This window comes from Lathyrus oleraceus, chromosome 7, assembly GCF_024323335.1.
Source record: "Lathyrus oleraceus cultivar Zhongwan6 chromosome 7, CAAS_Psat_ZW6_1.0, whole genome shotgun sequence".
Taxonomy (NCBI): Eukaryota; Viridiplantae; Streptophyta; class Magnoliopsida; order Fabales; family Fabaceae; genus Lathyrus; species Lathyrus oleraceus.
The window spans coordinates 46,363,165-46,387,437 of NC_066585.1; the positions used below are offsets into that span (position 1 = coordinate 46,363,165).

Here is a 24,273-nt window from a genome sequence, read left to right on the forward strand (position 1 = left end):
ACAAGTATGATTGAGATAGATCCCTCCTTCTTGATCTTTTATTTTAGTGTGTGGTATGATTTAGGAGTTTGGTTCTTCATACCAAATCTATAACACGCATTAACACCAAAAAATTTATTGCGCCGCCTTAGATAGTTGTGACTTCTACATAAGTCCAATTACGATTGCTTAACATAGAGCTAAATTTGACCCTCAAGGTATAACATTCTAGTAAGTGAGATTGTAAGTCTCCTATTCTTCATGGCATTGTGTGTAGACTTGACTTTTTTTCCTTTCATGAGAGCTAGTGGCATACTTGTTGAATTATCCAAGTTTGAGCCCTTCTCATGGAAGATGTCTTGGTTTAAGGATTTATCCTTGTGAATGAATGGTTGAGTGTTCTTCAAAGAATGACTTAATCAATTAAAAACACCACCAACACTTGACTAACTTTGGACTAACATTTGACTAATTCTTGTTAATATTTCTTTACTTTCAAGTCATTTACTTTATGCAATTTAAATTTCACTCATTTATCATTCATTGCCAATTACATTTAATTTAACTTGTTTATTTTATGTCATTTTCACTTTGCTCATTTGAGCCACATCTTGTGATTTGTATATATTGTTTGTGTGTTTTGATTTTGTTTGTGGTCTTAGGACCTTCAAATACTTAACAACAACAAAAACACTAAAAAAACATCTGGTGGACTGTTGATCTTGATCTGAACTTTTGGACTTAGGATTAGGCAACATTCCCTATGCAAAAAGGACTTGGCCAATGCCAACATTTTGAGACCAAGCTATTGTGAACTAAGTATTCATCTGATATAAGCCTTGGAATTTGTTTGAATTCATCTGATACTCTGTCTTTGTGCTTAATTGTTATTCTGATATTGTGTTTTATGCTTTGTTCTGAGTTGATCAAGGAATATTTCATCTGATACATGAGAAGACAAAGAAGACTGCTAACTTTTGGATTGCTTGCTTGGATGTGGCTATCTTTATTTAATGCCTTGATCTTTATGATGCCTGATATTGCCATTGCTTATTGATAATTGTTTGATTAAAGTCCAAAGGAAAATGGGTTTCTATATGACATTCTTGTCTGTTGGATTGCATCTCATGGGTCAGATCTTTTCAACTCTTAACTTTTAATTTGTGCTTAGGATAGCCTCTTCGTCTCCTCCCACTTCTTAAATTTCAGATCTCTCCCTCTTTTCAAAAACATTTTTTGCTTGTGATTTCAAACTTAGACTTTGTTTTAATACTTAGAAACTTCGGCCTTATGCCATTGAATTTTCCAACTTTTTCTTAAATCAAGCTTGTAAGTAAACTTAATCATATTCACTTAAAATTTCAAAAGACAAAAAGAACCAACAACTTCATTCAAAATTTTGGACCCTTTGTGCCTTTTTTTATTAAACTTTTGTTAAAAGCAATTCACCAACTTATTTGAAATTTTTACCACGAACTACGAGGTTTTGATCCCTCATTTTTATGTTGGTACGTAGGCACAAGACCAAAGTTCTTGTCAAACACAAAAATATAATCAATAAATTATTTTCTCATCCCCACATTCTATTTTTCTCAAACATCTTTTATACCAAACACATATGCACACATAAAAAAAGGACTCCCTAGGAGCACCTAGGACACTTTGGGTGCTAACACCTTCCCTCTGTGTAACCAACCCCCTTACCTGTAATCTCTGAAATTTTATTAGTTTTGATTTGAAAATTTCTTATCTTTGGGTTTTGTTCGTACTTTTCCCTTTCCCTTTGAAAACAATAAAAGCGCGGCGACGACTCTAGTTTTATTGACGTCAAGTTTATCCATAGCTTGATGGTCATGAGTTTACCGCTACAAAAATTAAGTGGCGACTCTGCTGTGGAGTAGTTCACACCCCAAAATTTGCCCTCCATTTTTGCTTTTCCACCTAGCTCATGATTTGAGACTCAGATATACCCATGCATACTCATCATTCATTCATGATTGACATCAACTAACAGGCATCATGGATTCAAGGTTTGTGGTTGATAAAATCAGGGTCAAATTGAAGTTTATGGCATTGCACATCATGTGGTTTGAAATCCTGGTTCATGACCTTGTTGGTAAGGGATTTTGTGCATGACCTTTTGCTTGACTGGTTCCATCTGGTTTAATTCATAGTGTGGCCAAAGTCGTTTGGTTCGGGATATTGTGATCCATATTCGTTTGTCCATGAGAAAATATGCATTTTTACCTAGGTTGAGTTTTGGTCAACTAAAGTCAATCATCAACCTCTAAATCTCCAATCATGTGATCCATAATCATTTCACCCATTTCGAATTAATTCATGAAGTTTTGAATGGATTTTAGAGGTTCAAATTGGATTTTAATTCAAAATTTGATTCTTGAGATTCAAATTGACTTTGGAGAATTAGTTTGATTTCGGGGAAACCATTTCATCATTTTTCTTTAGCCGATTAATTTTAGAAGGAAACATTGTTTTTAATTACAAAATTAATTTTGACATTCTTTTATTATTAGAATCTTTTTTGACTTGATTTTATTAGCTAACCAATTATCCATTAACTAACCACAATCTAATCCACATTAAACCAAAATAATTTCTATTACCTTAAAACCAATTTTCTAATCCATTTTTCTAAACCTTATCCATTTTATTTTTTCCAATCCAATTATCCATCGTTACCATTATTCATCCAAAATCCATTTAACCAATTTAACCATCCAAAACCAATGAGTATCCTTAATCAGTACATAACCTTTCAACTGTTAGCAAAAGCCAAAGTTTCTAAGCTAATATTAATCCAACTTGCATACATTTTCTCAGGGAAAAAAATTATATGGCAGCCATCACATGCATTACCATGACAATGTAGAAGGTTTAATAGTTTGGAACAATGCAAACATAAGAAGCTAATATCGAACATGCACAAGTACAGACTGGGATTATGGAGGCCACATGCTGAACATGTCAAAACATGATTGGTTTCTAGATAGTAAATAACTTCTCATAATGAAATCATATGAAACATGTTTAGCTAATGCGAAGCGTCCGTGCTTGACTTCGCATGAAGAGATGAATTTATTGGCTTTAGATACCTCCCACCTTTATTTATCACATAAATGTTTGTTAGTTGCACCAGCTAAGTACAGTGAACTAATATGAATTGACCGCGTGTGACTTTTATAATCAACAATTTCACTGCATTTTTTGGGTTGTATCAGTTGTTTCTAGCAAAAGAGAATTAACTTTGGGCTTAGGAGTTTGCAATGGTTCATTTTTGGTGCAGTTAAATCTAATGGTGCTCTTCCTGCTCTTAACGCCGCCTTCAATTACCAATAGCTACAAACTACCAGAACACCAGCTGCAATGCCAATTCAGCGGCGTCAAATGTCCTACCTGCTAACCTTGCTCAATCCCTGCAACGAAGTGCAGACGGCGGAATAAATCCGTAAGGGACCTGCAACAGTGAACAAAGATCCACTAAAACATGACCAGAGTGGCATACTTATACAAACAGACAGTGTCATCCATTCCAATCAACAAACTCAGTGCGGCTCATGGTTTAATGCTTTCGATCCAAAATACGGATGACCAGAGTGGCATACTTATACAAACAGACAGTCTCTTTCTTTGTTTCAGTGTTTTCTCGCTTCAATTGCCATGGCTGCTCTGCAATACTTGGAATCCCTTCCAGGCCAGTGAATCTTTGATACAGTTATATAACAATTTCATCACAAAATCAACCCTCTCAAGCTTGCCCATTTTGCTGTGATGGTTTCTCGACGGTATTCTGAGAAAGAAGCGGTTGTTGCCTATCTTGAACAAGCAACTAGAGAGCAGCGTATTGAAGAGCGTATCCTATACGTTTGCATAACGAATTCACTTAAGTTAACCTACAGTACAAATCCAGGGCAAAAGAAAAAAACCAGGAAAATACCTTCACCTCCATAAATTCACCAACACAATTCATGGCCGTTTGCACCTCTAAGCCTGCCCTCTTTCCCGTCTCTGAGTATATCGACACCAATCTGAAGAAATCCATTGACACTTTTCTTGAAGGAGCGAACCATAGGCCATTGCCAAGTTCGCTTGTTTGGAGTTTTCCTTTTCAGCTTTGTAAAGAAGTTGCTCATTATTATAGTCACAGTGTTCTTCACTATGATTTGAAACCACAGAACTTGCTTCTTGATCAGCCCTACTACGACGATCATGGCAAGTTAACATTCAGTAGTAACCTGCAAGTCACCAAAACAAACACAAATGGTCCTGCTGCGGTCGCTTTCCTGCTGCCATAACAATACAACATCAGTCCGGTTCAAATGCTTAAATTAGTGATTTGTACTTATGTATAGGAAACGAAGTGGAATGCGAACAACTCGTATGGATCCCTAAAGGAAAGCCTACCTTTACACGTATATGTGCGGCATAAGAGGAACAATTCCTACTTGGTGGCGTGCAGAACCAAAAAGTCACTTCCTGCAGAGGTTGTAACTTATGTTCTAGATTGTGATCTTTATGAAAGACTGAGTGCAAGATACAATGCTCGGAATCTAGGTGTACGCGTTGGTGAGAATTCAAACAGAGAGGCTTTGGGGTCCTGTAGTACGCTTTAGTTTGCTTCAAAATGGAGCATGAAAGTCTGAGTGTATTTCGGTTCAGCATTTCGAAGAGTCTTTGATTAGATCAACTGGGACGCTCCTCCATACCCGGGTCCATCTGATAAAACATAACTTGCAGGAATCAATACAAAGATCAGATTAACACTAGTTTAGCAATAACAGAATTCTATTAAACTCATTACTAACATAACACTTTTCCTAATTAACTCAGTTGGATACAAATCTAACTAACACTAACAAAATTAACAGAATTTTGATCACACCGAATTACACCGTGTTTTTGACTCGGATTTCACATGTTTATTAGGACTTTATTATCATTTTATTTGTATTATGCTCTCTTTTCTCTTGTTTTCAGATATATAGCACTTTCGGATTCTTTTTGAAGAAACGAAGTAAAAAGACCTAAAATTAGGGTTTTTAGGCGAAATTACACACATGGGGTTGCACATGGCGGCCACTATAGGGGAAGCCATGAGTCATCAACCCTCAACTAGAAGGTAACCGCCACATTCCCATGATCCACCCCATTTACACACATGGCGGGCGCCATGAAGGGATGACGGGCGCCACCTTTGTTAATCATGTTCCCACTAAGTCCCACTAAGGAGAAGTTGGAGGGCACCATGGTCTTTACAAACTGCTGAGAATCTCTATAAATAGCTCATTTCATTTCGTTTTCTATCATCCAACTTAGTTTTACAACACTAAGTATATATTTATCATTTGTAATAGCGATAATCCGTCACATCGGGGGGTTATCGCACCTTTGTGAGATTGAGTTGGGTCACTTCGAGTTGCTGTCGTCTTTATCTTCAGGAGTCGGAGGTTTATTTTTGTACCAGAATCGAAGTCTCCGTTTGGAGCAGGTTCTTATTTATCATTTTATTTATTTATTTCCCGCATCGCTTTATTTATTTATTTCCCGCATCGTTTTTACTTTATTTATTTTCCGTACTCGCTTTACTTTATTTATTTTCCGCACTCGCTTTATTTTATTTACTTTACGCACTCGCTTTACTTTATTTATTTTACGCACTTTACTCGCTCTTTACACCTCACATTCTAAAACAAACTTTTCATCATGATTAACACCGTTGTGTTTGTTTGTGTTACCATGTCTGGCTAAATCTTTTAAAGGTTAGAATGTAAGGATCGCGGTTAAAGTAATGTTTCACATATTGAAATCTGTAGAAATACTTTAAAGGCTGCTTTGATTTTTAACTTGAGTTTTCTAAAACAAACTTGGTTAGTTTTAATTAATCAACGAGTGCAAAAGCACTCTGGCTTAGTAACTAGGAATCTTTATCACTTTAAGGAAAAATTATTTTCGAAACTGTTTTCGGACGCGTTGATAGGTTTAAAATCAGTAAACTCCTTGGGTAAACTTTCCAAATCAAAATCACTTTTCAACTAAGTTTACGAGTCTCATTTCTTAAAAATAGGTTTACTACTTTAGCGTTCTGCGCACCTTTTATAAGTGACAATAAAAGGCCTTAATTTAAGGGTAAACTCGGTTCTGAATACGCGAAAGCGAATTCCTGTTAAATGGATTCTTTTCAAGAGTAGAAACTATTGCCTCATAAGTAGTTCTATTTAGACAATCGAAACATCACTTAACTGACGTGAATTACATTCAACCTGTTTTTACCTGCATTTATTATTTACCGTTATTTTGCAAACCCAATATCTCTTTTACAATTAGATAAACACCGTAACGATAGTAATCGATAGATTGACGATTGGTCTCTATGGGATCGATATTCTTTTATATTACTTTGACGTTATTCGTGCACTTGCGAATCACAGCGATCAAGTTTTTGGCGCCGTTGTCGGGGACCAACTTTGTCAAATTTCGTACCCTGTTGTTACACCGTATAGACTAAGGCATTATTAGTCGGTAAATGCGAAGAACCCGTAATACCGGAAATTTAGTAGATCCTTTAGCGGAACCCGAACGTTATACTCGTACACGCCTCTTACTCATCTGAATTAAGAAAGCTATGGCCGAGAATCGCAATAGGCGACCTCTTAAGGAATTTGCCCAACCCTCTGATGAGGAACCTAGTTCGAGTATAGTAAACCCCCTTATACCTGCTAACAATTTCGAACTAAAACCGTCTTTGTTGCAATTAGTGCAACAAAACCAATACGCGGGTCTCGCTACTGTGAACCCGAATCAACATTTAAAAGTTTTTATCCAACTAGCCGACACCTTTAAATCTAACGGCGCTCACCCGATGCGATCCGTTTAAGATAATTCCCTTTCTCCCTCAGGGATAGAGCACGTTCATGGCTAGATTCACTTCCCGCTAATTCAATAACTACCTGGGAAGACCTTAGGAGAGTACTCCTTGCTAGATATTTCCCCCTAGTAAGACTGTTGTTCTTCGTAACCAAATAACTAGATTTGCTCAAAACCAAGGAGAATCGTTTTTCGAAGCTTGGGAGAGATATAAAGAGCTATTAAGAGTTTGCCCACACCATGGCCTAGAACAATGGTTGATCGTTCATACACCGCACCATGGTGGATTGATTACATCTATTGCTCGGGCACTTAACCTGAACAATGAGATGGCTACCCTAGACCCCTTACCTCCTCGCACAATTAACCTAAAATTTCTGAGAGACATGAAATTGTGTCGTTTGAGGAGAGAATGAGGCTATATGCTTATGGTTCATAGTGTAGCCATCCCATCTGTTGTTTTACCGTGCACTAGACGTACATATGTACGAGATGAAAGGAATTGGACCTACGCTTTAGATGCTCCACCTGTTTTGGGTCCTCTTCCTCCTAACATACCTGATGAGGCGGGACATGACACTGATGATGAATATGATCGGAGAGAGAGATCTCCCGTACCCCATGTGTCCCCCCATCATCCTTCACCACCACACACCGCACCATCTTCTTCTTCTGCAGGTACCACTCCTGGCTTTTATATTACGGAGGAGATGTGGCGTGACCACATGGCTAGAGAGCAAAGGCGTGACGACCTACTCTCTACCATCCAACAACAGCTGGCGAATAACATGAGCTTCATGCAAGAGTCGCAACGGAGGACAGACAGGTCCTATGACACTGTTCTACAGTCCCTGCAAACGATCACAGATACAAAAGCCCGTCAGCAACACCACCACCAGAGACACATGGCTCTCCTAGAAAACACTCAGGGTACCATTTTAGGTAACCTTCGAGAGGTGAGGACCGCTCAGGATGCCCTGCAGGCGAGGATGGATCAGAGAGACCGTCGTCGTACCCGATCCCGTCGCCCACCTCAGGATGGCGAGGGCGTCAGTGGTCAGCAATAGGTTGTCAGGTAACTCTTCCCTTATCTTATTTCGAAACATTGGGGACAATGTTCGATTTAAGTGTGGGAGGAGACTCTATCGTCTTCTCTTTATTACCTTTCTCGTTCTTTCCTTTATCGTTTTTCTTTGCTGTTTTTAGATAGTTTATTTATTTTTATTTCCTTTTAGTTGTTTATTTTGCTTTTTAGTATAATGCATAAGTCTGACGAGTCACCAAATATATTATATCTTTAGTACAATCCTACCTCCCCATACCTTTAGCCCCACCGAATTTTTTTTTGCAAAAGAAAATAGTGTTATTCCGAAAGTTTTCATGTTTTAAGGACATGTTTTGAGTAAGGATGCGGTGACTTGGGAGAACTTTGTGAAAACATCAGCATTATTTTAGCACGATAGACTTCGTAAATATAGGAACCACTCCCGAAACCCCATATACCATGGCCTTAATCATCATTTCCGTATAAGTCCTCAGTAGTTTATCTCAGCAGTCAGCTCCGGCCTACGCATCCTCTACGTAGGGGACCGATGCAAATAAGTGAATGATCCAGAAAAACAAAAATAAAATAAAAGAAAGCAAAAAGGCAACTCCGGTATAGGTGACCCTCACAAAGTCATTTAAACCAAAGAATTGTAAAAAATTTCTACAAAAACAAAAAGAAAAAGAAAAAGAAAAACTTACCCACTATTAGTTGGTTTAGAGGTATCTGACACTGAACTCGTTAGGGCAGATTACGATCCGATCCCCCACAACTACAGTTAGGTCCAATAAAAGGGTTTACACATATTTATGTGCCAGAAACCCCATGCTCAGATTATAATCACTAACAGGCCACTCTACTATTAAGCATGTACGGATAACGGGCTTAATGTGATTGCGCCTGAATGAAAAGGACACAAAAAGAGATGAAGAGGCAGGCCTAGGTATTATGGGATAATATGGGTTGGTTAATATAGGAATGAAGTTTATGTCCGTATTTGCGGATTAGTGTCATCATGATACCCTTAGTTCACTCAGTTAGTCCCTATCACTGCATCTCGACTTGAACTTAGAATTTTTACCTGAAGCACTCGTTTACACAAATTTTCTTTTATGAGCTTTTTAATGTTTTTCTTGAGGACAAACAAAGGTTTAAGTGTGGGAGAGTTTGATAACACTGAAATTTACCGTATTTTTGACTCCGATTTCACATGCATTCTAGTTGTTTTATTGTTATTTTGTTGTGTTATTGCTATGTTTTCCTTTATTTTCAGGTTTTACTTTAATCGGAGCCCCGATCGAGAAAACGAGTGAAAAGAGCTAAAAACCCTAAAATTCAGCATTTTGTACTTGTGGCCTACCCCATGGCTGGCGCCATAGACCCTGCCATGACGTATCCAAGCTCAACTTCCCTCAACTTCCACGTTCCGCACTACTTCCACTAAGGTGCCTCAGATTGGCCTTGTGGCGGGCGCCATGGCCTTGTGGCGGGCGCCACAAGAGAAAAAGTTTTCCCTCCCATTTTCAAGTTGAAGGGCATCCTTGTCATTTCCATCTTTTTACTTGCTTATAAATAGAAACTCGAAATCACTTTTGCAATCATCCAAACTTATAGCAGAGGCAAACTCAAAGCAACTTTGTTTCACTTAGGCATATATTCAGTATTATAAAGTGGTAACCGCTTCGCATTGGAGTGTTACCACAATTGTGTAATCGAGTCTGTGATAGAGTCTGTAATCGAGTTTGGAACACTTTGGAAGGAAGTTAATCCTGCCGCCATTTTCATTTCCGCTTTGCAATTTATTCAACCCTCCGATTGGAGCAGGTTTTTATTACTTGTCTTTATCTTATTTATTTCCTCGCACTCGCTTTAAATTATTTATTTCCTCGCACTCACTTTAAATTATTTATTTCCTCGCACTCGCTTTAAATTATTTATTTCCTCGCACTCGCTTTAAATTATTTATTTCCTCGCACTCGCTTTAAATTATTTATTTCCTCGCACTCGCTTTAAATTATTTACTTTTCGCACTCGCACTACTTTTATTTACTTTAATGCACTTTTACTTTACCATGTCTAACTAAATCTATAAGGTTAGAATGTAAGAATCGTAATTGAACCGATAATCCGTACAATTGTTCGTAGAAACACTTAAGGGCTATTTTAACTTTCAACTTAAGTTTTCCCGCACTTCAATTCCGTTGGGTAAGATCGAAAGCCGTCCAACGTCTATCTAAACTTAATTGTTTTTAACTATTTCGAAAACAGCGAAAGCGCTTTGTTTAGTTCATTAGGAGTTTTTAACTTAAGAAGAAAAGAGATTTTAAAACTATTTTCGGACGCGTTTATAAGTTTAGAGTCTGGTTCGTGAGAACCTCTTTTGGTTAAGAAATCCAGGTTATAATACTTTTCAACTTAGTCAAGATACTATATTTCTTAAAAATAGGTTTACTACTCTAACGCAATGCGCACCTTTTTATAAGTGACAATAAGAGGGTTTGATTAGGGAGCACAACTCGGTTCTGAATACGCGAAAGCGACAATTCCTGTTAAATTAGTTCTTTTCAAAGTAGGAAACACTGCCCATAAGTAGCTCTATTAGCAAGTACTTGGATTATTAATTGATTACGTGAATTACATTCGATCCTCACTTTATTAATTAATCTTTATTCAACACTTTACTTTTCATTGCACACTCCAAAAACACTTATTTTGATTGCCTTTGATAAACACCATAACAATAGATAACGATAGATTGACACTTGGTCTCTGTGGATTCGACAATCTTTTATATTACTCTGACGCGTTCGTATACTTGCGAAAAACAGCGCATCAATACCGACCAAGTGAATTACGCCCAAGGCAATGCGAAGAACTCGCAGCACCGGAAGTTTAAGCTTAGTATACCCTCTGGCGGAACCTGAACGTTACGCTCGCGCACGTTTATTCTTTCATAGAATTAAGAGAGCTATGGCCGAAGATCAAAACCAAAGACCTCTTAAGGATTTCGCTCAACCATCAAATGAAGAACCTAGTTCTAGTATAGTAAACCCAACCATCCCAGCTAATAATTTTGAACTTAAACCATCCCTGTTGCAACTAGTGCAACAGAGACAATTCGCGGGTCTCGCTACTGAGAACCCAAACCAACATTTAAAAATATTTCTTCAATTAGCAGACACTTTTAAAACCAATGGAGCTTCTCCTGAGGCAATACATTTAAGATTATTTCCTTTTTCTCTCAGAGATAAAGCCCTATCATGGTTAGATTCCCTTCCACCCAATTCCATTACGACTTGGGATAACCTTATAAGAGTTTTTCTTGCTAGATACTTTCCCCCGAGTAAGACCGCCGTTCTTCGAAACCATATAACTAGATTTACCCAAAACCAAGGAGAATCGCTGTTCGAAGCTTGGGAGAGATATAAAAAGTTGTTACGAGCATGCCCACATAATGGTTTAGAAAATTGGTTAATCATTCAAACCTTCTATAATGGACTTCATTACAACACAAAGATGACCATCGACGCTGCCGCAGGCGGTGCTCTGATGAACAAACCTTATCCTGAAGCTAGTGCCCTCATCGAAGATATGGCTCAAAACCATCAATCATGGGGAGTCGAACGAGCGACAGTTGAGAAGAAGGAAGCCCAAGGAGGAGTGCATGAACTAAGCTCTATAGACATGATGCAAGCTAAAATGGACGCATTAGCCCTCAAAGTCGAGCATATGTGCATAAACCCGAATACTGTAGCCGCAATTTCGTCGGATTGTGAGATATGTGGAACCAAAGGACACCAATCGGCAGAATGCAGTCTATTAAACGAAACCCACTATGAGCAAGTAAACTACACCCAAGGGAACCCATACTCGAATACTTATAACCCTGGACGGAGGAATCACCCGAACTTATCCTATAAAAACAATAACCATATCCAAAATAATGCACCTCCGATACCTAGTTATCAGGCCCCTATATCAAATCAACCTATGCAACCTGTGCCACCAAAGCCGAGCCTTGAGAAAATTATGGAAAATTTTATCACCGCTCAAACCCAACAAAACAAGGAGCTCATGAACCAAAACATTCATGTTAACGAATTGATTACTCAATTAGGAACCAAGGTTGACCAAATAGTTACTCATACCAAGATGCTTGAAACCCAGATCTCTCAGGTAGCTTTAAACCAAGCCCCTCAGACTACTCCTGGAGGACAATTCCCTGGACAACCTCAACAAAATCCGAGAGGACAAGCCAATGTCATTACCCTACGAAGTGGGAACGCTTATGATGAGCCACCAAACCCTAGATTGAGTGAACCCGAAACTTCTAAGGAATATACAAAAACCACAGACGAAGTAAAGGAACCAGAGGAATCTGAAAACCAGGAAGGTCGAGAAAAAGGAGAAGAACCTAAAGATAAAACTTACGTACCACCCCCGCCATATAAGCCACCTATACCATATCCGCAAAGACTCAAACAAACCCAGATCAATAAACAGTATCAAAAATTTATTAAAGTTATAGAAAAACTTCATGTAGAAATCCCTTTCACAGAAGTCATCACCCAAATACCTTCTTATGCAAAGTTTCTCAAAGACATCCTTACCAACAAACGTAGACTTGACGATCCGAAGCCTTTGGAATGTAATGCTATTTCCGAGGACAAATTAGCAAAGAAAGATAAAGATCCTGGAAATTTCTCCATTCCTTGCCTTTTGGGTAATCATGTCATCGAAAAAGCTTTTCTAGACTTAGGAGCTAATGTGAGCCTAATGCCTTTAGCAGTTTGTGAGAGGTTAAACTTAGGAGAATTACAACCCACTAAGATGTCGCTTCAGTTAGCCAATAGATTTGTTAAATATCCGATAGGCATTTTAGAAGATGTCCCTGTTAGGATAGGTCAGTTATTTATCCCTACTGATTTTGTTGTCATGGACATCAAAGAGGACAATGATATACCAATCCTTCTAGGTAGACCATTCTTATCGACTGCAGGAGCCATAATAGATGTCAAGAAAGGAAAGTTTACATTTGAAGTAGGTGACGAGAAAATAGAATTTATACTTTCGAAATTTCTTATGGAACCTGTGATGGGAGACTCGTGTTATGCCTTAGATATCATTGATGAATGTGTTAGAGAATTATAACAAAAAGAAATTATAAAAACAATTAAGTTACCATCAACTCTCATAAGGGAAGATGATGACTTTAAGAAACCCTACATCGATGATAACCTTTACGAATGTTTATCCCTTACTCCAGATCCTATGCCATGCCCTAAGAAACCAACCTTAGAACTTAAGGAACTGCCTAAGAACCTGAGATATGAGTTCCTCGATGAAAAGATGAATCGTCCAGTTATAGTCAGTGCTACCTTGAGCCAAGAGGAAACGAACCAACTTTTAGATGTTTTATGAAGATATCCCTCAGCCTTAGGATATAATATCTCTGACCTGAAAGGTATAAGCCCATCCGTATGCATGCATCGGATTTCGCTCGAAGAAGATTCAAAACCCTCCAGAGAACATCAGAGAAGAATAAACCCTATAATGAGTGATGTTGTTAAAAAGGAAGTTCTTAAGTTACTTGAGGTAGGTATAATCTACCAGATCTCGGATAGTAAGTGGGTGAGCCCTGCGCATGTAGCACCTAAAAAGAGAGGCATCACAGTCGTGCAAAACGATAAAGGCGAACATGTAGCAAAACGTTTAGAAGGAGGATGACGGATGTGTATAGATTATAGAAAATTAAATAAAGCAACTAGGAAGGATCATTTCCCTTTACCATTTATAGACCAAATGTTGGAGCGTCTAGCCAAACACTCTTACTTCTGTTATCTAGATGGATACTCTGGATTCTTCCAAATACCTATCCACCCCGAAGATCAAGAAAAAACCACCTTTACATGCCCTTATGGAACTTTTGCCTACAGACGAATGTCGTTCGGCCTCTGTAATGCCCCAGCTACTTTCCAACGCTGCATGATGTCCATCTTCGCAGATTACCTAGATGGTATCATGGAAGTGTTTATGGATGATTTCTCAGTTTGTGGATTTGATTTCCGTAATTGTCTTGCTAACCTTGAGAAAATCCTGGAGAGATGCGTGGAGGTGAACCTCGTGCTAAACTGGGAAAAATGTCATTTCATGGTAACCGAAGGAATAGTTTTAGGACATATAGTTTCCGAGAAAGGTATAGAGGTAGATAAAGCTAAAATAGAAGTTATAGAAAACCTAAAACCACCAAAAACCATCAGAGAAGTCCGAAGCTTTCTTGGACACGCTGGATTCTACCGGCGTTTTATTAAGGACTTCTCCAAAATAACCAAACCTTTAACTGGACTTTTAATGAAAGATGCTGAATTCATTTTCGATGAAAAATGTAATGACGCATTTAATCTTTTAAAGCAAGCGTTAGTATCGGCACCCATTATGAAACCACCTGATTGGTCAGAACCTTTTGAGATAATGTGCGATGCTAGTGATTATGCAGTTGGAGCCGTTCTAGGACAAAGGAAAGATAAAAAATTACATGCCATCTATTATGCCAGTAGAACCCTAGATGCTGCCCTACTTAACTACGCAACAACTGAAAAAGAATTACTCGTTGTAGTTTTCGCTATAGACAAATTTAGATCTTATCTAGTAGGAGCAAAAATTATAGTTTACACTGATCATGCTGCCATTCGTTACCTATTAAGAAAAAAAGATGCCAAGCCCAGGTTACTCCGATGGATTCTATTACTACAAGAGTTTGATTTAGATATAAGAGATAAAAAAAGGCACTGAAAAACGTAGTAGCTGATCACCTTTCTAGGCTAGAACATCTAAAACCAGAACTAGTACCCATAAATGATGATTTCGCCTACGATAGACTGATAGCTAGAGTAGAAACCATTGAAGATAATAACCTAGATCCTAATGAGCACCCCCAAAATTCCTTAGCAATAAGTAACGTACCCTGGTATGCAGACTTCGTTAATTACCTAGTTGCTGATATAGTACCCCCTGATCTTGATTACCACCGCAAGAAGAAATTCTTCCACTATGTGAGAAACTTCTATTGGGACGAACCACTCCTTTTCAAAAGGGGTAAAGATGGCATTTTTCGCCGTTGCGTTCCAGAAGAAGAGGTAGATAATATTATCAAGCATTGTCATTCTGCACCCTATGGTGGACATGCGAGCACCTCTAAGACATACGCCAAGATTCTTCAAGCTGGCCTATTCTGGCATACCATGTGGCGTGATGTCTATGCTTGCATTGTCAAATGTGATAGATGCCAACGCACTGGAAACATTTCAAGGCGTGATGAAATGCCCCTAAGAAACATTCAGGAAGTAGAACTCTTTGACGTATGGGGTATAGATTTCATGGGACCTTTCCCACCATCCTTAGGAAACAAGTATATCTTAGTAGCTGTAGACTATGTGTCTAAGTGGATCGAAGTTATAGCTGCACCCACAAACGAAACTAGGGTAGTAATCAAACTATTTAAAAACTATATACTCCCTAGATTTGGAACACCACGTTTAGTCATAAGCGATGGAGGATCACACTTTATATCGAGAATATTTGACAAACTTTTAAGAAAATATGGAGTTAGGCATAGAGTAGCAACACCATACCACCCACAGACTAGCGGCCAAGTAGAAGTATCTAATAGGGAGATAAAACAAATCCTAGAGAAAACTGTTTCTATTTCTAGGAGAGACTGGTCTCAGAAGCTTCAAGAAGCATTATGGGCCTATAGAACCGCTTTCAAAACCCCTATAGGAACTACTCCTTATCAACTAGTCTATGGAAAATCTTGTCACTTACCGTTCGAATTAGAGCATAAGGCCTATTGGGCCATTAAAACTTTGAATTTAGACTACCTAGCCGCTGGAGAAAAGCGTACCCTAGACATTCATAAACTAGAAGAACTTAGGCAATCTGCCTACGAGAATGCAAAAATATACAAAGAAAGAACAAAAGCCTATCACGACAAAAGAATAGTAAAGAAAAACTTCAATATAGACGATCTTGTTCTCCTTTTCAACTCTAGGTTACGACTCTTCCCTGGAAAGCTACGCTCAAGATGGACTGGCCCATTCGAAGTATCCAAGATTCTGAGATCCGGAGCCATGGAAATCAAGAATGAAACCTGTAGTCCATTCATTGTAAATGGACAAAGACTGAAGCTCTACGAAGGAGGAGACATTCCAGCATACTACTCAAGCCACACCCTGATTGATCCACCAATTCCTACTACTACAGGTGTATAAATTCTAATCGTCAAGCTAATGACGTTAACCAAGCGCTGCGTGGGAGGAAACCCATGGTTTTTCTTTCATTTTACTTTTTCGCATTTAATTTAATTTAATTTTTATTTTATTTTATCATATTTTGCATTGAGACTAAAATTTGAATGGTTTGCATTTTCAGGATCACTTTCTTAACTTTTATAGGATGCAGGATTTCGATGACATGCATGTGGCCTATAGAGATAATGCTCAGAGAGAGTGCTACATCGCTCTGTATCAGCGCCCTATGGCACCCACACGTTATCCTGATCAGCACTGTATGGAGGCACTGGGTATCGAGCCGAGTATCCGATTCCTTAGCCACCAGCTTCAATGGGACGAGTTTGCTGATGACTTGAGTAACACCTACAGGAACCTGACATTGGAGTTTCTGAGTTCATTCGACTATGACCCATACTCTGGACCAGATGGGTATGCTGCTTTCAGGCTTTTTGGAGTTGAGTACTCCTTCAGCCAGAAAGAGTTCGGCGACTTACTGGGTTTCCAGACCACTCCTGATGCTATTCCGGAGACACCTATGGGATATTTTCTGGGTAAGGAGGTAGAGAAGTTTTGGAGTGATATATCAGGTGGCGGAAGCCAAGATCCATCTACGCAGCTATCTCATGTTATACATAACGCCGCCTTTAAATACTTTCAGATGATATTAACACATTCCTTCCTGGGAAGGCCGGATGCAGAGACACTACTGAGTGAAGAGGAGATCTTCCTATTATTTTGTGCATCCCAGTCTCGCCCAGTAGCATGTGGGAACTTCTTGTTATATAGTCTCAGCGGTATCTCCATATCTACCGAAGGAGTCATCCATGTGGGCGGAATCATCACGCAGATTGTTGTCGCTTTAGGTCTGTCTCGCAAGCTGTCACATCTCCGGATCTACTGTGGGTACACTACCATGGACATCGACTTCTGTTTGACCAGAGGGTTGATGAGGAGAGCCTCTTTCCACCCATGTCAGTTCCGATTGCTGGTCGACAACGAGGCTATCCATTATTTCACACTGCCAGATCCTATGATGACCAGTGTGCATGATCCAGCGAATTAGAGTTATGCTCTGGAGGGCTAGGGAGAGACCGTCAAGGAGCCGAGATCACCACCCATTGCTGAATACACGCCTACACCATCATCTCCCAGAATCACTGTTTTCTCTAATAATCTTTCATTGCAGACCCCCAATATCTGCACCCAGATTGCTGAGTCTCGTAGAGAGATCGCAGAGCTTAGACAGGAGGTGGCTGACCTCACTTTATAGATGGGAGTGTCTGATCTCACCCATCCTACTGAAGCCAACTGTCTATATCAGGAGATCGCAGAGCTCAGGCAGGAGGTAGCCATGCTCCGTGGAGCCTCTCAGGAAGACGACCTCCCCACTACATGATCTTACCATTTCATCTTATTTTATCTCTTTTTTTTTATATATATTTTCTCGTATTTACATAACTCATCTTATATTATCGCATTTGGAAGATTATATAAACTATGTATATACATTAATATTTCTACTTTTATCTATATATGTCTTATGTTTGTTTTATTTGCATTTTTTATTTTCAGTTATTTATTTATTTATTAGTCTAATATTTAATTTTTTTTGTTTCATTTTCATTTTTATTTTTACTTTTATAAATTATGCAAGCCAATGATACTAGGAAATCACAAGACAAATGCTATCCGGACCCCTCAAAGCCAAAAGATAAAGAGAAGCCCAAGCCAAAGGACCAAAATCCGGCCCAGCCAGATTTTGCCTTGTGGCGCCCGCCATATGCCCTGTGGCGCCCGCCACAGCGTCTGTAAAAGGTCGGGGCAGAACCCCTTCCTTCACCATTTTCACACCTTACAACCTTCCAAACCCATTTTTTCACCTTGGAAAAACATCCTTGAACCCACAAAAAGCTCATACTTTTCTAACCACCACACCGTACAAATCATTTTTCCGATTTCCATTTTCATTTTCATCCGTTGGATTTCGTAAAAATCCAACCTTTTCACATTCCACTTCATCTTCTTCGTCACTTTTCAAGAGCTACACAAATGGAGTTCAATGGATTCATTCTTCGAGGAGGGAAACCGGGGGATAGACAAAGAAAAATTATCGAACGGTTGCAAAATCGGGAAATCCTCCCGACAAGGTATGTTGATGAAAACTGTCTCTACACTTTAGGTATCTATCATAGCATATTTCATTTATTAGATAACTTAGGTTTGCATATTTTCTTTTCCAACAAAGAACCCACATATGAGCGGTTGACAATTGAATTTTTTAGCTCCTTAATTTATATTGTCAACCCTAACACTGCTAGCACAGTTCGTACTGTCAGATTTAGAATGTTTGTTGTTGAATATGAATTCAGTACCGACGAACTAGCCAGCTTGTTAGGAATCCCTCATGGGGACGATGCTATTTGTGAGGCCCCTTTGGATTCAGAGTGGTCAGTTAGGTATTTTCCTTCTGGGAGCGTTTATCAAACACTTCCATAAACTTTTTTGAAGGAGTTCTTGCCTCAACTATCCACAACCCGTCCATCAGAGTTTTTAGATATCTGTTGGCATGCACTATTTTTGGCCGGGAGAATCCAAATAAGGTTAATGCTAGAGAGCTTCTATTTTTACAAGGAAGCCTCACAAATAGACGAATTAATTCGGTCCCGTTCATGCTTGCTCATATGACTTTAACTTTGAATAAAGCGGGACCGATTTCTTTTGGTGGATTGATTACATCTATTGCTCGGGCACTTAACCTGAACAATGAGATGGCTACCCTAGACCCCTTACCTCCTCGCACAATTAACCTAAAATTTCTGAGAGACATGAAATTGTGTCGTTTGAGGAGAGAAGGAGGCTATATGCTTATGGTTCATAGTGTAGCCATCCCATCTGTTGTTTTACCGTGCACTAGACGTACATATGTACGAGATGAAAGGAATTGGACCTACGCTTTAGATGCTCCACCTGTTTTGGGTCCTCTTCCTCCTAACATACCTGATGAGGCGGGACATGACACTGATGATGAATATGATCGGAGAGAGAGATCTCCCGTACCCCATGTGTCCCCCCATCATCCTTCACCACCACACACCGCACCATCTTCTTCTTCTGCAGGTACCACTCCTGGCTTTTATATTACGGAGGAGATGTGGCGTGACCACATGGCTAGAGAGAAAAGGCGTGACGACCTACTCTCTACCATCCAACAACAGCTGGCGAATAACATGAGCTTCATGCAAGAGTCGCAACGGAGGACAGACAGGTCCTATGACACTGTTCTACAGTCCCTGCAAACGATCACAGATACAAAAGCCCGTCAGCAACACCACCACCAGAGACACATGGCTCTCCTAGAAAACACTCAGGGTACCATTTTAGGTAACCTTCGAGAGGTGAGGACCGCTCAGGATGCCCTGCAGGCGAGGATGGATCAGAGAGACCGTCGTCGTACCCGATCCCGTCGCCCACCTCAGGATGGCGAGGGCGCCAGTGGTCAGCAATAGGTTGTCAGGTAACTCTTCCCTTATCTTATTTCGAAACATTGGGGACAATGTTCGATTTAAGTGTGGGAGGAGACTCTATCGTCTTCTCTTTATTACCTTTCTCGTTCTTTCCTTTATCATTTTTCTTTGCTGTTTTTAGATAGTTTATTTATTTTTATTTCCTTTTAGTTGTTTATTTTGCTTTTTAGTATAATGCATAAGTCTGACGAGTCACCAAATATATTATATATTTAGTACAATCCTACCTCCCCATACCTTTAGCCGCACCGAATTTTTTTTTGCAAAAGAAAATAGTGTTATTCCGAAAGTTTTCATGTTTTAAGGACATGTTTTGAGTAAGGATGCGGTGACTTGGGAGAACTTTGTGAAACATCAGTATTATTTTAGCACAATAGACTTCGTAAATATAGGAACCACTCCCGAAACCCCATATACCATGGCCTTAATCATCATTTCCGTATAAGTCCTCAGTAGTTTATCTCAGCAGTCAGCTCCGGCCTACGCATCCTCTACGTAGGGGACCGATGCAAATAAGTGAATGATCCAGAAAAACAAAAATAAAATAAAAGAAAGCAAAAAGGCAACTCCGGTATAGGTGACCCTCACAAAGTCATTTAAACCAAAGAATTGTAAAAAAATTCTACAAAAACAAAAAGAAAAAGAAAAAGAAAAACTTACCCACTATTAGTTGGTTTAGAGGTATCTGACACTGAACTCGGTAGGGCAGATTACGATCCGATCCCCCACAACTACAGTTAGGTCCAATAAAAGGGTTTACACATATTTATGTGCCAGAAACCCCATGCTCAGATTATAATCACTAACAGGCCACTCTACTATTAAGCATGTACGGATAACGAGCTTAATGTGATTGCGCCTGAATGAAAAGGACACAAAAAGAGATGAAGAGGCAGGCCTAGGTATTATGGGATAATATGGGTTGGTTAATATAGGAATGAAGTTTATGTCCGTATTTGCGGATTAGTGTCATCATGATACCCTTAGTTCACTCAGTTAGTCCCTATCACTGCATCCCGACTTGAACTTAGAATTTTTACCTGAAGCACTCGTTTACACAAATTTTCTTTTATGGGCTTTTTAATGTTTTGCTTGAGGACAAACAAAGGTTTAAGTGTGGGAGAGTTTGATAACACTGAAATTTACCGTATTTTTGACTCCGATTTCACATGCATTCTAGTTGTTTTATTGTTATTTTGTTGTGTTATTGCTATGTTTTCCTTTATTTTCAGGTTTTACTTTAATCGGAGCCCCGATCGAGAAAACGAGTGAAAAGAGCTAAAAACCCTAAAATTCAGCATTTTGTACTTGTGGCCTACCCCATGGCTGGCGCCATAGACCCTGCCATGACGTGTCCAAGCTCAACTTCCCTCAACTTCCACGTTCCCCACTACTGCCACTAAGGTGCCTCAAATTGGCATTGTGGCGGGCGCCATGGCCTTGTGGCGGGCGCCACAAGAGGAAAAGTTTTCCCTCCCATTTTCAAGTTGAAGGGCATCCTTGTCATTTCCATCTTTTTACTTGCTTATAAATAGAAACTCGAAATCACTTTTACAATCATCCAAACTTAGAGCAGAGGCAAACTCAGAGCAACTTTGTTTCACTTAGGCATATATTCAGTATTATAAAGTGGTAACCGCTTCGCATTGGAGTGTTACCACAATTGTGTAATTGAGTCTGTGATAGAGTCTGTAATCGAGTTTGGAGAACTTTGGAAGGAAGTTAATCCTGCCGCCATTTTCATTTCCGCTTTGCAATTTATTCAACCCTCCGATTGGAGCAGGTTTTTATTACTTGTCTTTATCTTATTTATTTCCTCGCACTCACTTTAAATTATTTATTTCCTCGCACTCGCTTTAAATTATTTATTTCCTCGCACTCGCTTTAAATTATTTATTTCCTCGCACTCGCTTTAAATTATTTATTTCCTCGCACTCGCACTACTTTTATTTACTTTAATGCACTTTTACTTTACCATGTCTAACTAAATCTATAAGGTTAGAATGTAAGAATCGTAATTGAACCGATAATCCGTACAATTGTTCGTAGAAACACTTAAGGGCTATTTTAACTTTCAACTTAAGTTTTCCCGCACTTCAATTACGTTGGGTAAGATCGAAATCCGTCCAACGTCTATCTAAACTTAATTGTTTTTAACTATTTCAAAAACAGCGAAAGTGCTTTGTTTAGCTCATTAGGAGTTTTTAACTTAAGAAGAAAAGAGATTTTAAAACTATTTTCGGACGCGTTTATAAGTTTAGAGTCTGGTTCGTGAGAACCTCTTTTGGTTAAGAAATCCAGGTTATAATACTTTTCAACTTAGTCAAGATACTATATTTCTTAAAAATAGGTTTACTACTCTAACGCAATGCGCGCCTTTTTATAAGTGACAATAAGAGGGTTTGATTAGGGAGTACAACTCGGTTCTGAATACGCGAAAGCGACAGTTCCTGTTAAATTAGTTCTTTTCAAAGTAGGAAACACTGCCCTAAGTAGCTCTATTAGCAAATACTTGGATTATTAATTGATTACGTGAATTACATTCAACCCTGTCTTTATTAATTAATCTTTATTCAACACTTTACTTTTCATTGCACACTCCAAAAACACTTATTCTGATTGCCTTTGATAAACACCATAACAATAGATAATGATAGATTGACACTTGGTCTTTGTGGATTCGACAATCTTTTATATTACTCTGACGCGTTCGTATACTTGCGAAAAACAGCGCATCAATACCGACCAAGTGAATTACGCCCAAGGCAACCCGTTTTCAAACACTTACAACCCTGGATGGAAGAATCATCCAAATTTCTCCTATAAAAACCAGAACCCTATCCAAAATAATGCACCTCAGAGACCGCAAGGATATCAAGCCCAAAAACCAAACCAACCTATGCAAGTTGTGCCCCAGAAGTCTAACCTTGAGAAGATCATGGAAAGCTTTATATCGGGCCAGACTCAGCAAAATAAAGAGTTCCTAAACCAAAACATTCACGTAAACGAACTTATAACACAATTAGGAACCAAGGTTGATCAGATAATCACTCACAACAAGATGCTTGAAACCCAGATCTCACAGGTAGCACAAAACCAAGTCCCACAAACTACACTTGGAGGCCAATTTCCTGGACAACCTTAACCAAACCCTCGAGGGCAAGCTAACGCTATCTCGTTACGAAGTGGGACCGCTTACGAAGGGCCTCAGAACCCAACAATGAGCGAGTCCAAAACTTCTAAAGAGAATATACCTACCAACCAAGAAGAGGAACCGGAGGAATCCGAGAAACAAACCAACCAAGAAGGTGGAGCCAAGGATAAAACTTACAAACCATCGCCCCCGTACAAACCACCAATCCCGTATCCGCAAAGACTTAAACAAACCAAAGTCAATAATCAATATCAAAAATTTATAAAAGTGATAGAAAAGCTTCATGTAGAGATTCCTTTTACCGAAGCTATCACCCAAATTTCGTCTTACGCCAAATTTCTCAAAGACATCTTAACTAACAAGCATAGGCTCGATGATCTAAAACCCTTGGAATGCAACTTTATTTCTGAGGATAAACTTGCTAAGAAGGAGAAAGACCCTGGTAGTTTTTCTATACCTTGCATTTTAGGAAGTCATGTGATCGACAAGCTTTCCTATACTTAGGCGCTAGTGTAAGTTTAATGCCCTTAGCTGTATGTAAGAGATTAAACCTAGGAGAATTGCAACCAACTAAGATGTCCCTACAATTAGCCGATAGGTGTGTTAAGTATCCTGTAGGAATTTTAGAAGACATCCTAGTTAGGATTGATCAACTTTATATCCCAACAGACTTTGTGGTCATGGATATAAAAGAAGACGAAGATATCGCTATCCTTCTAGGTAGACCATTCTTAACCTTCGAAGTAGGGGACGAAAAGATCGAGTTCATTCTTTCGAAATTCCTGATGGCACCAATTCTAGGAGACGCGTGTTATGCGATCGATATCATAGATGAGTGCATAAGAGAATTTGATCAGGGAGAACCTAAGATCGAACCATTTTCAAACCCGAATGAAAAATATGACGAGTTAGAGGAAACAAAACCTCTCACTAACGAATGTCTGGATCTTACTCCAGACCCTTCACCTAATTCTCAAAAACCAGCCCAAGAACTTAAGGAACTACCCAAGAACCTAAGATATGAGTTTTTGGATGAAGAAATGAACTGCCCAATAATAGTTAGTGCCACCTTAAACCATGACGAGACAAATCGACTCTTGAACGTTTTAAGAAGATACTCCTCTGCCTTAGGGTACAACATCTCTGATTTAAAAGGTATTAGCCCATCCGTGTGTATGCACCAGATCTCACTAGAGGAGTATTCAAAACCTTCCAGAGAACATCAGAGACGAATCAACCCTGTAATGAGCGAGGTGGTGAAAAGGGAAGTCCTTAAACTACTGGAAGTTGGTATAATCTATAAGATCTCTGATAGTAAGTGGGTAAGTCCTGTACATGTGGTACCCAAGAAGGGAGGCATCACAATCGTGCAGAACGAAAAGGGAGAACACGTCGCTA

General features: G+C 39.1%; 1 long non-coding RNA gene and 2 other non-coding genes across 5 annotated transcripts in view; all 3 read right to left on the minus strand.

The window, feature by feature from the left end:
* Positions 1-3,819: 3,819 nt before the first annotated feature.
* The window catches only part of LOC127108250 (uncharacterized), a 30,441-nt gene continuing 9,987 nt past the window's right edge, over positions 3,820-24,273 (minus strand). Inside the window, exons 2-4 of one of the 3 annotated variants that reach the window (XR_007795987.1) lie at positions 4,402-4,713; positions 3,941-4,263; positions 3,820-3,855 (exon numbers count right to left, since the gene is read on the minus strand). This is a non-coding gene — a long non-coding RNA (uncharacterized LOC127108250). Of the gene's footprint in view, positions 3,856-3,934; positions 4,267-4,401; positions 4,714-24,273 lie in introns of those variants that run through there. The other 2 variants (XR_007795985.1, XR_007795986.1) reach the window with 2 other exon arrangements.
* Positions 7,002-7,108, minus strand: LOC127108588 (small nucleolar RNA R71). Its single transcript, XR_007796114.1, has one exon. It is a non-coding gene; the product is annotated as a small nucleolar RNA R71 (small nucleolar RNA).
* Positions 11,261-11,367, minus strand: LOC127109472 (small nucleolar RNA R71). Its single transcript, XR_007796753.1, has one exon. It is a non-coding gene; the product is annotated as a small nucleolar RNA R71 (small nucleolar RNA).